Consider the following 14,923-nt stretch of genomic DNA (forward strand, 5'->3'; position numbering starts at 1 on the left):
TATCTCAGTTTAAAAACATTCCCCCTTGTCCTATCGCTATCCACCCTTATAAACAGCATTTGCCCCTCCTGTACTGTTAAGCTTCTTCTGTTCTGGTTGCAAACACTACCTTGTTCTCTTTCACAGCTTAGGAAAACTCTCATGTTGCAATGTACCATTTTTTTGGACAGGAAATGTAATAAAAGACTATACGTACAGGGTGAGTCTACATAATCGGGAAATAAATCTGTAATCAAGCTTGAACACCTGTAGGAAAGGTGACTTTTCGCAGTTTAGGCTGTGGCATCGCACAGATGCTCCCCATTGTGGTTTGGCAGAGGCCAGCAGTATGTTTTCAGTCTGAAGAAAGGGTTCTGAGAATGCTTTACAGGCCTGAGATCCTGTAAAACAGACTACAGGAAAGTGTGTGTTCTCATGAAGAAATTTCAAGTTGCCCTGTAATCTGTAATAGTCTTGAGAGTAAACTTTACCTTCTGAATTGTAAGTCAAAGCCTTCAGAATGCAGAACAGACAACGTTACAGGGAAACTCCATTGAAAGGTTGAATAGTTTCTTTTCTTTAATGAGGCAAATGGGTGACATCCTCAGGGTTCAGTTGTACCAAACAGATGATAAAGGAAAATCATTATTTGTGAAAAAGTTTAAAATTCCAGGTGTTTCTTGACACATAAGTAAAGCATTCTGTATAATCCAAGTGATCTGACATCACACTGACTGAGGTCCATTATTTCACTTTAATTATATTTCCCTACAGCCATCTCCAATGAACTATTTTGAGTTACTTAATAAGCAATCTGAAATGACTGCTATGTGAAACCACATCTATTAAATACAGCTTTTCTGGATATGTAGTTTCAGCATATTCTCTTGCTGATTGAAATCTCAGTAAGGCTGTTGTTTTATCCTGCCTTTTATTTATTTGTTTGTTATAGCTGTTTACAGTTTCAAGTAAAACTTCCACTTACAATGGACTTAAAATGAGCTTCAGGTTCACCATCCTTTGACTAATTTATTTTGTCAACGTCAATATATGGTATCTGGAAACAACTTTTCAACCTCCAATTCTGTAGCTGAAAAACTGTACTTACAGGAGAGCGATTTATTTGTGAATGGTGCTGCTTTTTTTTCTTCATAGAGATGTAAATTTCGTATGTTCATTGAATAATTTGACGGCCCCAGGTGTTTTCAAAATGAACTTGTCACTAGAAATAAATAATGAAATTTAGTGAGCATGAAAACTGAGAGGACAGTATAAGACCAGCTGACTGATGCATCTGTAGAAAAACCCATGGTAAGAAGAAAAATGAGCAACAGACACAGAACTGAACAGTGGTATTTGTGGCAGGGTAGCTTTCATGTTAGATAATAGATGTGATAGTGCTGCTAATTCTGTGCTGTCTCCTCTCATTCATGCTGCCCTGAGAATTCTCTGGAATACCACAGAAGCACTAAGTGCAAACAGTGAGAGAAGACCCAGTACCATACAGAAGAAGCTGGCTGTGGGGCTGTATGGGCATGCATTCTTCTGAGGCTGAACGCAACCCCAGAGGAAACCTGGCTGAATCATGAGGGCTATGCCACATGCTTATTTGGTTCTGTGAGATCTATCCTGCACCTCGCAGGTTATCTCAAAGCGAGAGCAGGTTCTTCAGGGCTTTCTGTTTGAGGAAAAAGCTTCACAGCCACTCTGGGCCCCATTTTCACAGCTTGAGCACGTTCACTACAAATCTTTGCCCAAACTGAACTTCCCTTGTGAATGATGTGTCTTGGATCGAATGGTGCCACTTGCTCAGCCTCACCTTGTATGTCATTTGCTCCAGCCCCCTAAATCATGCCGTGTCCCCCAGCAGGCTACCCTTGTATGCAGGGCTCTGGTGCTGGGTTGCCATTGGACACAAGCAGTCATGGCTTGGCCTTGCCACTGCTGAACAGTGGGAATGAATTATGGGATGTCTTTTTAATTCATGTAAGCTACAAATGTTCTATTAAGAGCAAAGTGGATTGTACATAAACATATTCTTCCTGTTGCTGTGCATACTTGAGAGATGAAGCAGGAGTAATAGTTGGTGAATTAAAATCAGAATTACATTCACTTACAGGCTGCTAAAAGCCACATAAGTAGTCTCCTGTCATATATAAACGATTTACATAGCAGACAGAAAGGCAAGAATGCCATTAGAATGCCTGAGGTTTGGTTTCATAGCACAGTGAATCCGGAGGTGACCTTTAGTTATCATCAATGTGATATCCTTGGAGATACCAGGCGCCAAGGGTTCCTTCCTTCCCAGGGCTTATCTGGGGCTTGATATCAGCGATACCTGATGCGGAACAATGAGCTGCTGATCAGCCTGCTAGGTTAAAAGCAACTGTAGCAGATATCATTGCGGATCCTGCATGACAGAAACTCAGGTGCTAACAAGCACAGGGATTTGTGCAGGAGATGGAGGGAGAAAGTGCTCTGATAAAGCGGCATGAAACTGAGGAGGGAAAATCTCTGAAGTGTAATAGAGTGGGGGATGCTGTGGTCAATCTGGACATAAGATGGCAGTTTTCAAACACACTTCTTTTTAGGCTTATCATCTTCCTGCTTTAGCATCAGTTATGTTTATTGCTGTTGTTGTCATTGCTATGTGAAAATGCAAATAGTGTGTTTTTCTGATGTGTAAAATTGCATTCTCATACTGATAGTGCCAAGAGGTCTTGCAAGGGGAATTGCAAAACACTTGTGAAAAGTCTGTTTTGTGGATGAACTATAATGGAATATGCAGTTGGTAGGGCTGGACCATAGCGATTCCTGCTCTCCCTCTCCTGCTTTTTGCAGAAATGCTGTTGTTCACGGGAAGGGCTAAGAGGTGCAGTCTTAATCCTCAGGGATCTCCTTGGGCTGCAGCTGTGCCTGATCTAAGCTTTGCGTATTCTAAGAACAGAATCCAAGGAAAACTTTCTGTTGTCCCTCTACACCTCCTAAGGGATCAGAGACAATTTACAGTCTTTCCCAGCGGCCCACTGCCCCTCACCTCCAAATGTCATTCAGCCTTAGGCAAGCCCTAGTGGAGCAGCAGATTTCTGCAGCTGAGCACTAGCAAGCCACTGCAAGCTGTGGCTGTGGTGGCTATGGGCTTCTGGCATCCTTTTCCTTCAAACATGTTTGTTTGAAAGAGGGTTTTAGTTTTGGAACTGCTGACTTCAGCTCTCATGTCCATGCTTTATTTACAACAGATGCAGCATATAAGCCGTCATGTCCTGACTGTCCAATGTCAGAGATGTCTCTGTAGGCAGGAGAGCAGGTGTTGCACCTTTGGAGCATTTGCCTTTTAAATTTCCACAGTGTCACCTTGCTTGAAAGGGCACTGCCTGTGGAACTGATTGCTGCCCTTTTGGAAGGGCAACCTGCAGCCCTGTAAGGCTGCCTCTGCAGCCACCAGCAAGAATGCCAGGGCTTTGGGGATGATCGATACAGAAAAACCTGTGTACTCAGCTGTATATACTCTGCAAAACTTACTTTTTCTCACTCGAGCAGAGTTCAGTGCAAGTACAGGGGTCACACAACTTCAATAGGAGGACAAAATTGATAATCTTTATGCTCTTTCCTGATTGAGCTTTTTCAATCACTAGAGAGTTTTTTCATTCCCTTATTCTTTTTTGAAATCAAAAACCAAACCAAATGAACAGATAATAGAGTCTTTTCCCTTGAAAGCTATAATGTCTTATTAGTCCAAAATACCCATGCAATTTGCCACTTTCACATTCTGCTTTTTGCCTTTCCAAAATCAGCAGACGATCTGAGTTTTCCTTGCCACAGGAGGAACTGGTTCTTCCCATCTGGAGGGCTACTGTAAGGCTAGTTGGAGGACATCTCATGGACCAACTACTGGAAGTGGAAAATCAAAACTGAAGATGTTTTTTATGCTCTTCTTTTCACTGAAAATCTGATGTAATTCCTTGTTTCAGCACAAGGCTGCAAACATCAAAGCCTGTGTGTGTGCTGTGCTGTGTCTGGAAAGGGATGGTTTTACCTAAATCAGTGTAGACTAAATTATTTGAAGGACCTGGGTGTCCTGGTGGACTACAGGTTGGCCATAAGCCAGCAGCACGCCCTGGTGGCCTAGAAGGCTGGTGGTATCCTGGGGTGCATTAAAAAGAGTTGGCCATCAGGTTGAGGGAGGTGATCCTACACCTCTGCTCTGCCCTAGAGAGGCCAGAATACTGTGTCCAGTTCTAGGCTCCCTAGAGGGAGATTTCATTTGTGTCTTTTTAGTTTATTATTTTATTTTCATATTTTCCTACAGATTACAAGAAGAGTTGTACTGGATCAGATTGAATGGCTGTTATTAATTATTAATATGTTATTATTTACCTGCTAGACTCCTCAATTATTTCTTCAGATGCTCACATCCAGGATTGATTTGCTATAGACATCCAGGTGTTGCTACTTAATGTCACCTGTGTGACACCAACCAACTTCTGTTTGGGAAACAGTTGAGATTTGTAACAACTTCCAGATTCTGTGGACATCTGAAATGCTAAGACGTGCAGTGGAAAGCAAGCCATACATCCACCTGTGGAAGTGTGGGAATTTGCAGTGCTGGTTTCCAACACGGATCCTGGCCAAGTGACAAGACATACAGAATGAAAGCCCTGGTCTTTTCAAAGCCGAGCCTTACTACTGCATTATCCTTATTTGTTTTCATTTATTCTTATTTCTTCCTTACTGTCTTCTGCCAGCTGTGTGACTGTCTCCTTGTCCCAACCCCAGATATGCCCACTGTTTTTGTTCAGGTGTGTAGAGAAGTTGCCGGTGCCTTATAGAGTAAGAAGTTTTGGGGGCAGGAACATTGTTTCCCAGCACACAAAGATGTACTGAGGTGAGATGAGTTGCTAGGTGCACTGAACACCCTTCAGATCATTTAGCTGCTGTTCTTTTGGTTTCAGAAGGTATACGTTCAGATGTCTCAGAGAAGAATGAAATAGGAACTTGTCACTGCTCTGGAAGAAACCAAAATAATCCTGGTGATTTCTAACATGCTGTTTAGGCATAGAGAGCTACTTAATGTTCTGTTTGTCAAACAGAAGAAAATGTATATTAAAGGTAGCTTCTAAACTAGTGCCATTAAAACTGAAGCCTAATTACAGTAGATGATTTCTATATTGTGTCACTTGCCCATGTTTGTAGAGCTTTCATATGAGAAGTGCAGATATTCAGCAGGAGTTCAAATCAGATATTCAGTAAGTACGCACAGCCAGAAGTTTTGAAGAGAAGGATGGTTACTTTGGCCTCCTTCATGTAGAATGACTTGGGCTTGAAGATTTTCTGTTGCTGGAAACAAGTTTTTTTGGGGGGTATTCATTCCTGAATGTTGAGAACAGACTTTAAATATCTCAATGTTTGAAATACTTATGAATAAGTTGAAGTAACACAGGATATGAAAAACAGTTTTTTTCCATCTGCAGCTGTGAAATTTCTTCTGAATGCAGCAGAATGTTCTTGCTTAGGCAAGTGACTGGTAGAGGAAGGAGCTACAACAGGGAATAGAAGCAGCTTAAGCATGATTAATCTCTTGATGTTCTGTTGACATTTTTCTTTTTAACTTAATAGAAGCAGAATTTCTGAAATATGGGTGTTTTTTTTTTTCCTTATTTCACTATAGATAACACTCATGACACAAGTTATGTAGCTTAATAGTTTACAGCATGAGATCAGAAATTAAATTAACCTCTTATATCTGTTCTGAGGTAGAACTCTCATATCTGTCCAGGAATGATGAAAATGTGGAAATTGATAAGCTGCATCCTTTTTTTTTTTTTTTTTTAAGATAAATTTCTCAAATGTGGGTTTGCAGTGTGGAAATCAGGCCTGCCAATATTCTTTCATATCTAGCACAGTCTGCATGAGGAGGATTAAGTGGTCATGCACCTTCCTGACATTCAGAGATGTCTGACCAAAGGCAGAATTCTGCATTGCTAGTCCAAGCCTTGATAAAATCCCTCTATTTTGAATCTGAAGTCCTGAGAAGGCTCTCCTGATTTCAGTGTGACTTGGGTTAGGTGCTCAATGCATGTTAACTTCATATATTTATTTTTTTAATACAGATACTTCCTGCCCCCCTTTTCTTTAATTCAGAGCTCTCTGTACTGCATAGGCCCAACACTGAAGTGGACAACACTGACACCAAAGTCAATATAATTAAGTTATACAAGGTGGGAATTACGATAAAGAACTTCTGCATTGGAGAGACCATGTGTAAACTCATTTAAAAAAAAAAAAAAAAAAAAAAAAAAAAGATGGTGGAATCTGTAAAGCTATTCTGTGTGCATATTAAGGTGTCTTATTAAAGCACTGCATGAACTAAACTTCTACCATGTTTATGTATTTCCAAAGATAGAGCAAGTTGTCCTTATGCAGCCAAAGAGATGCTGTAATTACTGTCATGGGAGCAAGTAGGAAACCTAAGAAGGAGACAGCTCTGTCCCTAGGATGAACTTTTGGTCCTTCATCTGCTGTAGGGCTTTCTCCAGCCAGCAAGCCTCTGGATCTCCACAGTTGTCATTAAATGCCTTTCAGGTGAGATCAGCACTCTGGAGGCTGACTCCTAACAATGGTGAAAAGTGACCTGAAGGCAGAGTGAGCCAAATACTAAGTGTGTCAGGATCCTGTGACTGAGAAGCACTTCATCAGTATGATCTATAGGCTGTGTCTTTCTGTGGATGATGGGACAGGGCTGTCTCCTCTGTGTTACTCTTCTCCAGTCCATGGTGGACAAGGAGCAGATGCACATTTGATATAAGTGTTTGGAGAAGCTTTCACTCCTCATTCTAAAGTAAGCAGGAATTGGGAGTGGAGATGCTCTCGCTGGCCTAGTTTAGCTTCTGTTTTTTTCTGAAAACAGAACATACACTAAAATCAAAAGAACAGCAGTAATATGTCATTTCTATATTTTTTTGTTGAAGTCAGTAACCTCTTATAATTTATCTTGAGAATGATTGGGAAAGGCAAGTCTACCTTGGGGAACAGTGGCAGGTGAGCATCTAGAAAGCGTACTGATGTTTGCTGTGACTTTCATGGCACATAAATCAGACATCTGGGTCCTTAAAGCTGGGCTCAAAGGTATTTTACATTTAGCCCATTCAAATCCCCTGGAAGTTCCATTTTATCTGAATAGGTAAAATTATTTGTGAAAAGACAGAAGCGAATGTGATGGGGTGCATCAAAGATCATAGAATCATAGACTTATAGAATGGCTTGGGTTGGGAGAGACCTTAAAGATCATCTAGTTCCAACCCACTGGTGTGGGCAGGGTTGCCACCCACTAAATCTGAAGTTCAAATAAGGACTCCCAAAATAGATGCCCCCATCCTGTGGGGAGGGCTAACCTGCAGGCTGGACCCAGGGCTTGTTGGTGTGGCTGGTGGAGAGGTGAGGTGTGCTGCAGGGGGTAGCAATTCCTCTTATTTTTCACAGCTAATTGCTGGTGGTTGCTCCATCTAAATCACAAGTAAATGAAAACCATAAATTCTCTCTTAGGAGGCATGTCTCTGTCTTCAAATGGTTTCGAGGCTGTTCAACAAGATTTGGGCAGTGCTACAGCATAGACTGTTGGTGCCCTTATTCCTCACTGCTTCTGAGAAATGTAGTTTTTAATGTTTTTCAAGGTTAAATAATAATAAAAAATTCAACAGAATCAGTGTCAGCATCATCTATCACAGCATAATGGCAAATCTGTCATGGAAGCCAAGCTCTGTCTTCGCTTTTTGCTCTTCTCTGAGACAAAGAAAGAGAAGGGGAAAAAAGCTAGCGAATACTTCCAGGTGGTTGCATTGAAGTTTAGAAATTAGAACTGGGCTAGGGGAACACAGCCTTCGATGTAGGTTCCAGAGAAGCAAATTTGAATTTGAAAGAGGAATACAAAAGATAGAATTTTTGACTTGTTTTGCTTGTTTGTTCTGATGCTCTGCTTATGTTTGCTTTTTATGGGCCAAATTTTTATCAGGCAAATGTCATTCCACTACAATCTTACACTAGTACAGAAGGAAAGTATATTATCAAATATAGTGGTTTGCTGTTTGTAGTCATATGAATAAATGTTCAGCAAGCTATTTACTATAGTTGTTTATAGAAATTATAGTTGTTTAACACCAGAAGAAACAAAAGAGCCAGAGAGTAGATGTAGTTATATAAAGATTGTATTTCCAAGAGAGCGCTGGGAGTGTAAAAAGGAAACAGTCTAAAAGGCACATATCATGTTTTTGAGGCTCATGTACATAAAGATAGTAGTAAAGAAAAGCAGCTGGAGCAGAGCACTGGTTTAGCATTTCTAAACTTGCAGTGTTAATGGCTTCTACAGTGGTGCTGAGTCAGCTGCATAAGAGTGCAAGGTTTGTGATCTTGAAGTCAGCAAAAGCATATGGAGAGAAGGTAATGAAAATATTCATGAGATTTGTGACCCTTACTGTTTTTTTTTTTGTTTTGTTTTGTTTTGTTTTTTGTCGTAATGATGACCTTGGTTTTAGAAATGAATGTGGAAGACAAATGAATCATCATTTTGGTGTGGCAAATACAATAGTATTGTGCAATATTCTGTTCTTTACTGGGTTTTTCTGTAATGCCTGCATGGGAATGCCTTCCATGTTGGCCTGCATGGTAAATGAGTTATTTATGACAAAACTCTTTCAGGTCAAAGGTAGGCTGTTTCTATTCATTCTACTGCATAATCTTTAAACTAAGGATTTTGGAATTGTGGCTTTTTAGTTTTTTCTTATTGGCTGTTAGAGCTCAGGGAGCTTTCTCACTTGCTCTAACAACTTACTTGCATGTTTCTGATCTTCCCTTGCCATTTCCCTTTGCAAAATGTAACGGATATAATCAAAGTACGGTCTTTGATCGTAAGGATCATCCAGCATCAGTGGGTCTGTTCTTCAGTTGATTCCTATGCAGTTTGAAAACCATAATTTGGCCCTGTCATAGTTTAAAACTGAAATCGTTAGCGGCTTCTGAATTTTGATTTTGGAACAAACATTTTACCTATTGGGGTCTGGTGCCCTGCTGGACAATATTGCCACCTGCTGAGAGACAAGTCAGAAGTGGAGCTGAATAGATTTAATTCCACACGATGAAAGCAGATGTAAAGCACAGCTTCCTTGCGCATAATGGTACTCTGTTACTGCCTATCCTTACTCCTGAAGTGTTACAGAGAGCACAAATACCTTGAACAGCTTTCAGGAGGTATCTGTATTTCATGATTACTTGTTAGTGAAATACATGTTAGTGAAATAGTGAAATGAACTTAATTTGTAGGAGAAAACTACAAAGATGATTGCTTTTCACTGAATTGCACTTTAATGAGGTGTATTAACACTCTGCTGCAAAGGCTTACATATCATCAATTCCCTTTATTTTTCTAGCTTCAAAACAGCATGCAGCTTGGTTCTATCTCTGCTCCTCGTTTTGGTCATGTAACACACATGTAAGAAAGAGGCCAACAGCACACTGAAGTTCAGGGCAACTCGATTTTTTTCCTATCTAAGCAAAATAAACATCTGTGTCTTTTTCTGATTTGACATTTCAGCTGTAGTATATGCAAAGTGATACAAACACTTATCTATCTTAACAGCTGCCATATATATATGTCATGAATGCCCACTTTACAAAGATTAGGACAGCCCTAGTGAAAGGAGTAGAATGGAAGAAGTTACAGCTTTTTTCTAAGTGATCTTCTAATGATTTAAGAAGTTATTCCTGGAGCTGACCAGTTGTCTGGGAATGAGTTGTGGGAGCATTTTTGTAAGCTATTTTTGTGTATCACCCCAGATAAGCTCAAAAACTTATGAGCATGTAACTTACTCTGGTGGGTCAAAGGGGGAGACAGGCTTCAGTAAGCTTAGTGAAGGATGTCTCATTACCCATTACCCACTGACCCAGTGTCTACTCACAGTATTTTTGCACACGTCTCCAGGGTGCTGTAAGAATTTCAAGCAAGTTTGTTACTAGCATTATGACAGCTAGATATACAGCTATGATCAGTCAATGGCATTGGCAGATTCAGTTGCTGTCCTGTTCTGAAATCGTGCCTAATGAAAGAGGGGCACTGTCACACAATAAATGTTTACACCTGAGACTTACATGAGAAATAAAACATAGATGAATGGAAGATATAAGAGGTGGTTGTTTCTGTTCAAATGGCTTCCATTTTTGAAGGAAAATTACAAAGTGCTAGGCTGTCAGAAAGCAGTGATATTTAGGGATATAATCAATTAGACAATACCAAGACTATCTTACTGAGGCTGGCTGAAGTTTGTGCATGGGTCTTTGCGTTGGAATTATTTTCATCCACATTTAGTAATGTGCCTGCTAGAATAACAACAGGCAGCAGGCTGTTGAAAACAGTTATAGCAGGAACCTGCTACAAGAGTGGAGGGGGGGGAGGGGAAAGGGGAAAACAAACAAACAAAAAACAATGTAGAGATATCAGCAACTTTGCTGATGCTTTGGCTGCTGGATATTTCTGGGATGAGTATGGCAGAAATTTGCCCTGCAAGCTGAATGCAGAAATCGTTGTCGAAAAGATCATTTTCTTCAGGAATTTTTACCCAGAGAGAGGAACACATTTCTAATGAAAAATAAAAGTAAGTAACAAGCTGGGAAAGAAAGGGAAAAGAAGCTGACGAAATTTCTATTTAATTAGCACTTGTAAAGACTGCTTTCTTGGGAAGGTGAAGAGGCATTATAGTGGAAATATTTATGCATTGTTTCAGCTACCAGAGTATGGCTGTATTCTCAGAAGTCACTTTTAATGCTCAAGGCAAAAAAAATGCAAGGTATCATTTACATGCTGCACTTTGTTGCTTGCCATTCTGTTTGGCACAGAACCATTGCTCTTTTACCACTGACCTTTTTTATTTTCTACCATTTTTTTCAATTGATATATAAAAATTAGGGTTGAATGGAGGAATTAAATGATTATAATGTACAATTTCCATTTTTGTTAGAAGAGAACATTTTCGTGGTAGACATAAACTTCCACCTGCAGTTTTCCAGGAGTCTGTTTCTTTAAAAAGATGTTTTCAAGATTGATTGGTATCAGGTGCGCAGTGCCGTGTGATTTAGGCGTTACTATGGTGATAACTCTTTTTAGAGAGGATATCAGGGACCATAATTGCACTTAAAAAATCCTGTGTGCAGTATGATAACCTGCACGGAAATAAGCTGTAGCCTCCCTCAGATTTAGGTCTATCTGTGTGACTGAGTCACAACTGCAAACCACCAAAGATTACAGACTGTTTTGGGGGGAGATTGCTCTCCCTCTCGCTTTCTGTGTGACAAATAGGCAGGATCAGCTCTAGCAGCTGAAAAGATGAGATCATTCTGAGCTGAGTCCCTTCCCATCTACTTTTGAGTCTGTGGCTTTCTCTGTGTCTCAGCCTAGCAGATCCAGCCTGTAGGTGCTCTGGTGAAGTCCACAGTCTTTCAGTTATGTCCACCTTGTGCTAGGGCTTATGAATAAAGGGATTTTTCTTACTTCCACACTAATATCTCCCCGGTTGCACAGTGGACGGGGATAAGCCTGGACCTCTTCCTCAGTCTTCAACGAATCTCTGACTGGTGATTAAAATTAAACTTCCCGAAGTTGAACTTACTCTTCAAAATGCTCCTTGCTCATCCCGTGTATGTCTTAGGTCCTAGCACTGCAGCCATACGTTTGCTTTTTTCACAGTGCAGCCAGTAGTGATACACTTGTTCACAAAATTCTAACTTGTGCCCCAAGCCCTGCAACTGTCCCTCTCTGTAGAGTGCCCATGCTCAGTTTCCATAGCCTGTAGATCCTGGATTTCTGCTTCAAGCCAAATAGTATATAGTTCTTTCTCAGAGTAATAAACTCACAAAGCTTATTAGCTTGAATTCCGTGTCAGTAAGATGGAAGGAAAAAAGGCAGGTTGATAAAGCATGAGGAAACCATGACCTGGCTTCAAGGCCAAGAGGCATGGGCTGAAGAAGCAGTGGAGTCAGGGGTTTCTGTGCTGTTCTGTCCCAGCTCCTCCACCCCAGCTATTGTTGCTCAGCAGCAGCAAGGAGCTTCATGCTCACCTCCTCTCATTGTGCATTAACAGGATGGTATGAGTAACAAGGTGAATCCTGTTTTTTGTGCCTTGGCCCTTTTGGTCTTCTCAGAGGATTTGAGCTCTGGGCCATGGCTGCCTGTATGTGGGCTTACCAGGCTGCTACATGCTTTCAAACACAGGGAATGAACTCCTGTTAGTAAATAACTTTTCCTTGGAGTTTATTAATGACAGAAACTTCTGATAAAAGCTTGCAGATTGCTACAATTTTAGTAGAGCTTGATCCTTTAAGTCATTAAGTAACTTCAGCTCTCCCCAATACCTGTAGAACTCAAAAATACTCAGGACTTATCAGCATTAAGAATATAAAGTTGCATATTTTGACCTGTTGTCCCTTGATGGTCTTAAGCTTGTGACTGCTATTTTGAAAGACCAAACTTGAAAATATGAGCAAATGAGCAATTATGGCCCCAGCTGAACAGAGTACTTATGTGTGTGCTTTTAAGTGTGCAATTACAAAAATTAAACACGACTGAATGCTGTAACCTACTGGAGCTATGCAGTACAATGATGTACAGAGCCACAACTTTAGAGTAAATGTGCCATTTGATTTAATATTGCTCTGTAGCTCAGTTCAGTGATTTGACATTATCCTCTATTGTATTTGAGTTTTCTTTTGCTACATAATAAGTAGGCTCTAATACAATAAATACACGGAATTTAGTAAAATAGCTAAAGGTGGGTGAATTCAGCACTCCCATGTCCCTACTCTTTTAAGAATGTGCCCATCAGCCATTCCTTTAGAAGCCAGGATTACTACCACAGTTAAATTATTTGATTTAATTTTCCCATTGATTTTTAATGGTATTTATCGGCTAATTGGATTTAAACAGTCCTTAATACAAGCACCAAGCAGTTTGAAAAATTTGCTCAAAAGCAAATAAGGAGCAAAACAAGTCAGACTTGGTAGAGCACAGAGTACAGACACCAATATGGAGATGGTTGAAATCCAAGGGGATGATAAACAACAACATCTGTCCTTTCAAAGACCATGTTTGTTAATAAAGTTATAAATAAACATGGTAATTGGCTGCTTTGCATCTAGCCATATAAATGAGACTGGAAAATGCCAGCCAAAGCTGCTATGGACCACAGAGTCAGCTGAATTGTTTGGCATAAAAGTGAGAGCTTTCACGTTTTTTTTTTCTTATTTGAGAAAACAGTGACACAGGATGTTACTTAATTTACTGATTATTGCCTTAGTCTTTTCATTTTTGCTTCAGTTTCCCTGATTTCTTGTTTCTCTTTGGGAAAGGCTTTCAATTCTGATTTTGCTGCATTCCCCTATGTAATAGAAACACACAACAGAAAACCATCTGGAAACCAGTATCGGTGCCAGCCCCATTCAGAATAACTGAGCTGATTTTTTGATGCCTGATTTGTATATCACATGCTCTGCCTGACAGGAAATCTGGTGCTATGCCAGTTTCACAAAGATAGAGGCTTTCAGAATGCAAAGTAATGTGGATTCAGTTGAAAGCTCTCCATCTTTTGGGCACTTCTCTGGGTGAGCAGCTCAGTCTGAAAACTTTCAGTAACTGTGATGGTCTTAATCCTGCTTTGTTCATTGCCTTCAGCAAACTTAATGTTACTTGGAGACTGTGCTGGCAACAAGGAAGGTGTAATGAGATACTGAGTTGCATTTGTTAGACTATGTCTGGAAGAACGTGACTCACTTTGCCTCTGCCTTACAAGAAGGATGTTGATAACTGGAGCAGAAGACCATGAGGTAAGTCAGGGAAAAAACATTTGCAGTGTTAATAGAGGCTGAAGGTTTGGGGCTTTCGCAGCCTGGAAAAGAGTCTAGGGGGGTCTGAGAGTGGCCTTCCCTTACCTACAAAGGATTACTGAGAAGATGGAGTTAGGCTCTTTATAGTGTTGCACAACAGAGAGGACATAAGATTGTGGTTTCAAATTAGAACGTGGCAGATTCTGACTTGATGTAAAGAAAAGCTTTTTTGCCATGAGAACAGTTAAGTCCTGGCAGAGATTGTTCAGAAAGGTTGTGGAGTCTCTGTCCTTGGAGGCATTCAAAACCCAAATTTTTGGACAAATCCCTGAGCAACTTGGTTTGTATAGTAGAGCCTGCTTTGATCAGGAGGTTGGAATAGATGTGGTCCCTTCCAACTTGAATTTTTCTTTTAGTATATATCACCAAGTTTTCAGCCTTACTTCATCCTATGCTTCTGGCTCTGTCCCAGACATCTCCTGGCTGCATGTCCTGTCCCATTTGGAGACCTGTGAGTAATCCAAGATATCACTGCTGTTCGCTGTCAAATGAGCCTTGACGTGATAGAAAGTATGTTGGTTTTGAGGTGTTGGCAGACTGTTACTTTGAGACAACCATACCTTGACTTCTTGAAAGAGGTGATTAACTAGGATTAGTAGGCAACTGTCCAAACAGGAAGTATCTTTTTGTTTTCCTTCCATGCTGCCAGAAATGCATTTCAACAAATACCTGGATGAGTTGATATAAGTAAAATAGAAAAAATAAATTTTATTTCTGCTTTTACAAATTAAGAAATAATATTTCTTTCAAGAGTTCTAACATCAAATAAGTTCAAAGGTTTTGTGTTCAGAGTCCAAAATTAAATGGAAGAATTTCTGAGAGTAGAAGCAGGAAATGAGCCAAAGACAGTGTCTTTGAATATCAAATGAACAGTGTATGTTCATTTAGACAAAAAGACAGATGTTTGTGGACTATACAACAGTAAGGGGCAAGGGAATGAGTCTTTCTGCATTAGTGAAGTGCAGAATATGTTCAACTGGCTCTGTACCAGAGTTGAAACGTATGCCACTCTATCCTTGCTGCC

The 14,923-nt window shown here is 40.2% G+C and overlaps 1 protein-coding gene across 3 annotated transcripts in view; it reads left to right on the forward strand.

Moving 5' to 3' along the window:
• The window catches only part of PKIB (cAMP-dependent protein kinase inhibitor beta), a 52,541-nt gene that overhangs the window by 11,600 nt on the left and 26,018 nt on the right, over positions 1-14,923 (forward strand). The window contains exon 1 of one of the 3 annotated variants that reach the window (XM_042818399.1): positions 8,359-8,412. The exons of the other annotated variants lie outside the window; for them this stretch is intronic. The gene's annotated coding sequence lies outside the window, so the exon portion shown is untranslated. Of the gene's footprint in view, positions 1-8,358; positions 8,413-14,923 lie in introns of those variants that run through there. 3 annotated transcript variants of the gene reach the window in all.

Source organism: Centrocercus urophasianus, unplaced genomic scaffold (genome assembly GCF_019232065.1).
Source record: "Centrocercus urophasianus isolate 14NV4802_14NV808 unplaced genomic scaffold, USGS_Curo_1.0 seq_10, whole genome shotgun sequence".
Lineage (NCBI taxonomy): Eukaryota > Metazoa > Chordata > Aves > Galliformes > Phasianidae > Centrocercus > Centrocercus urophasianus.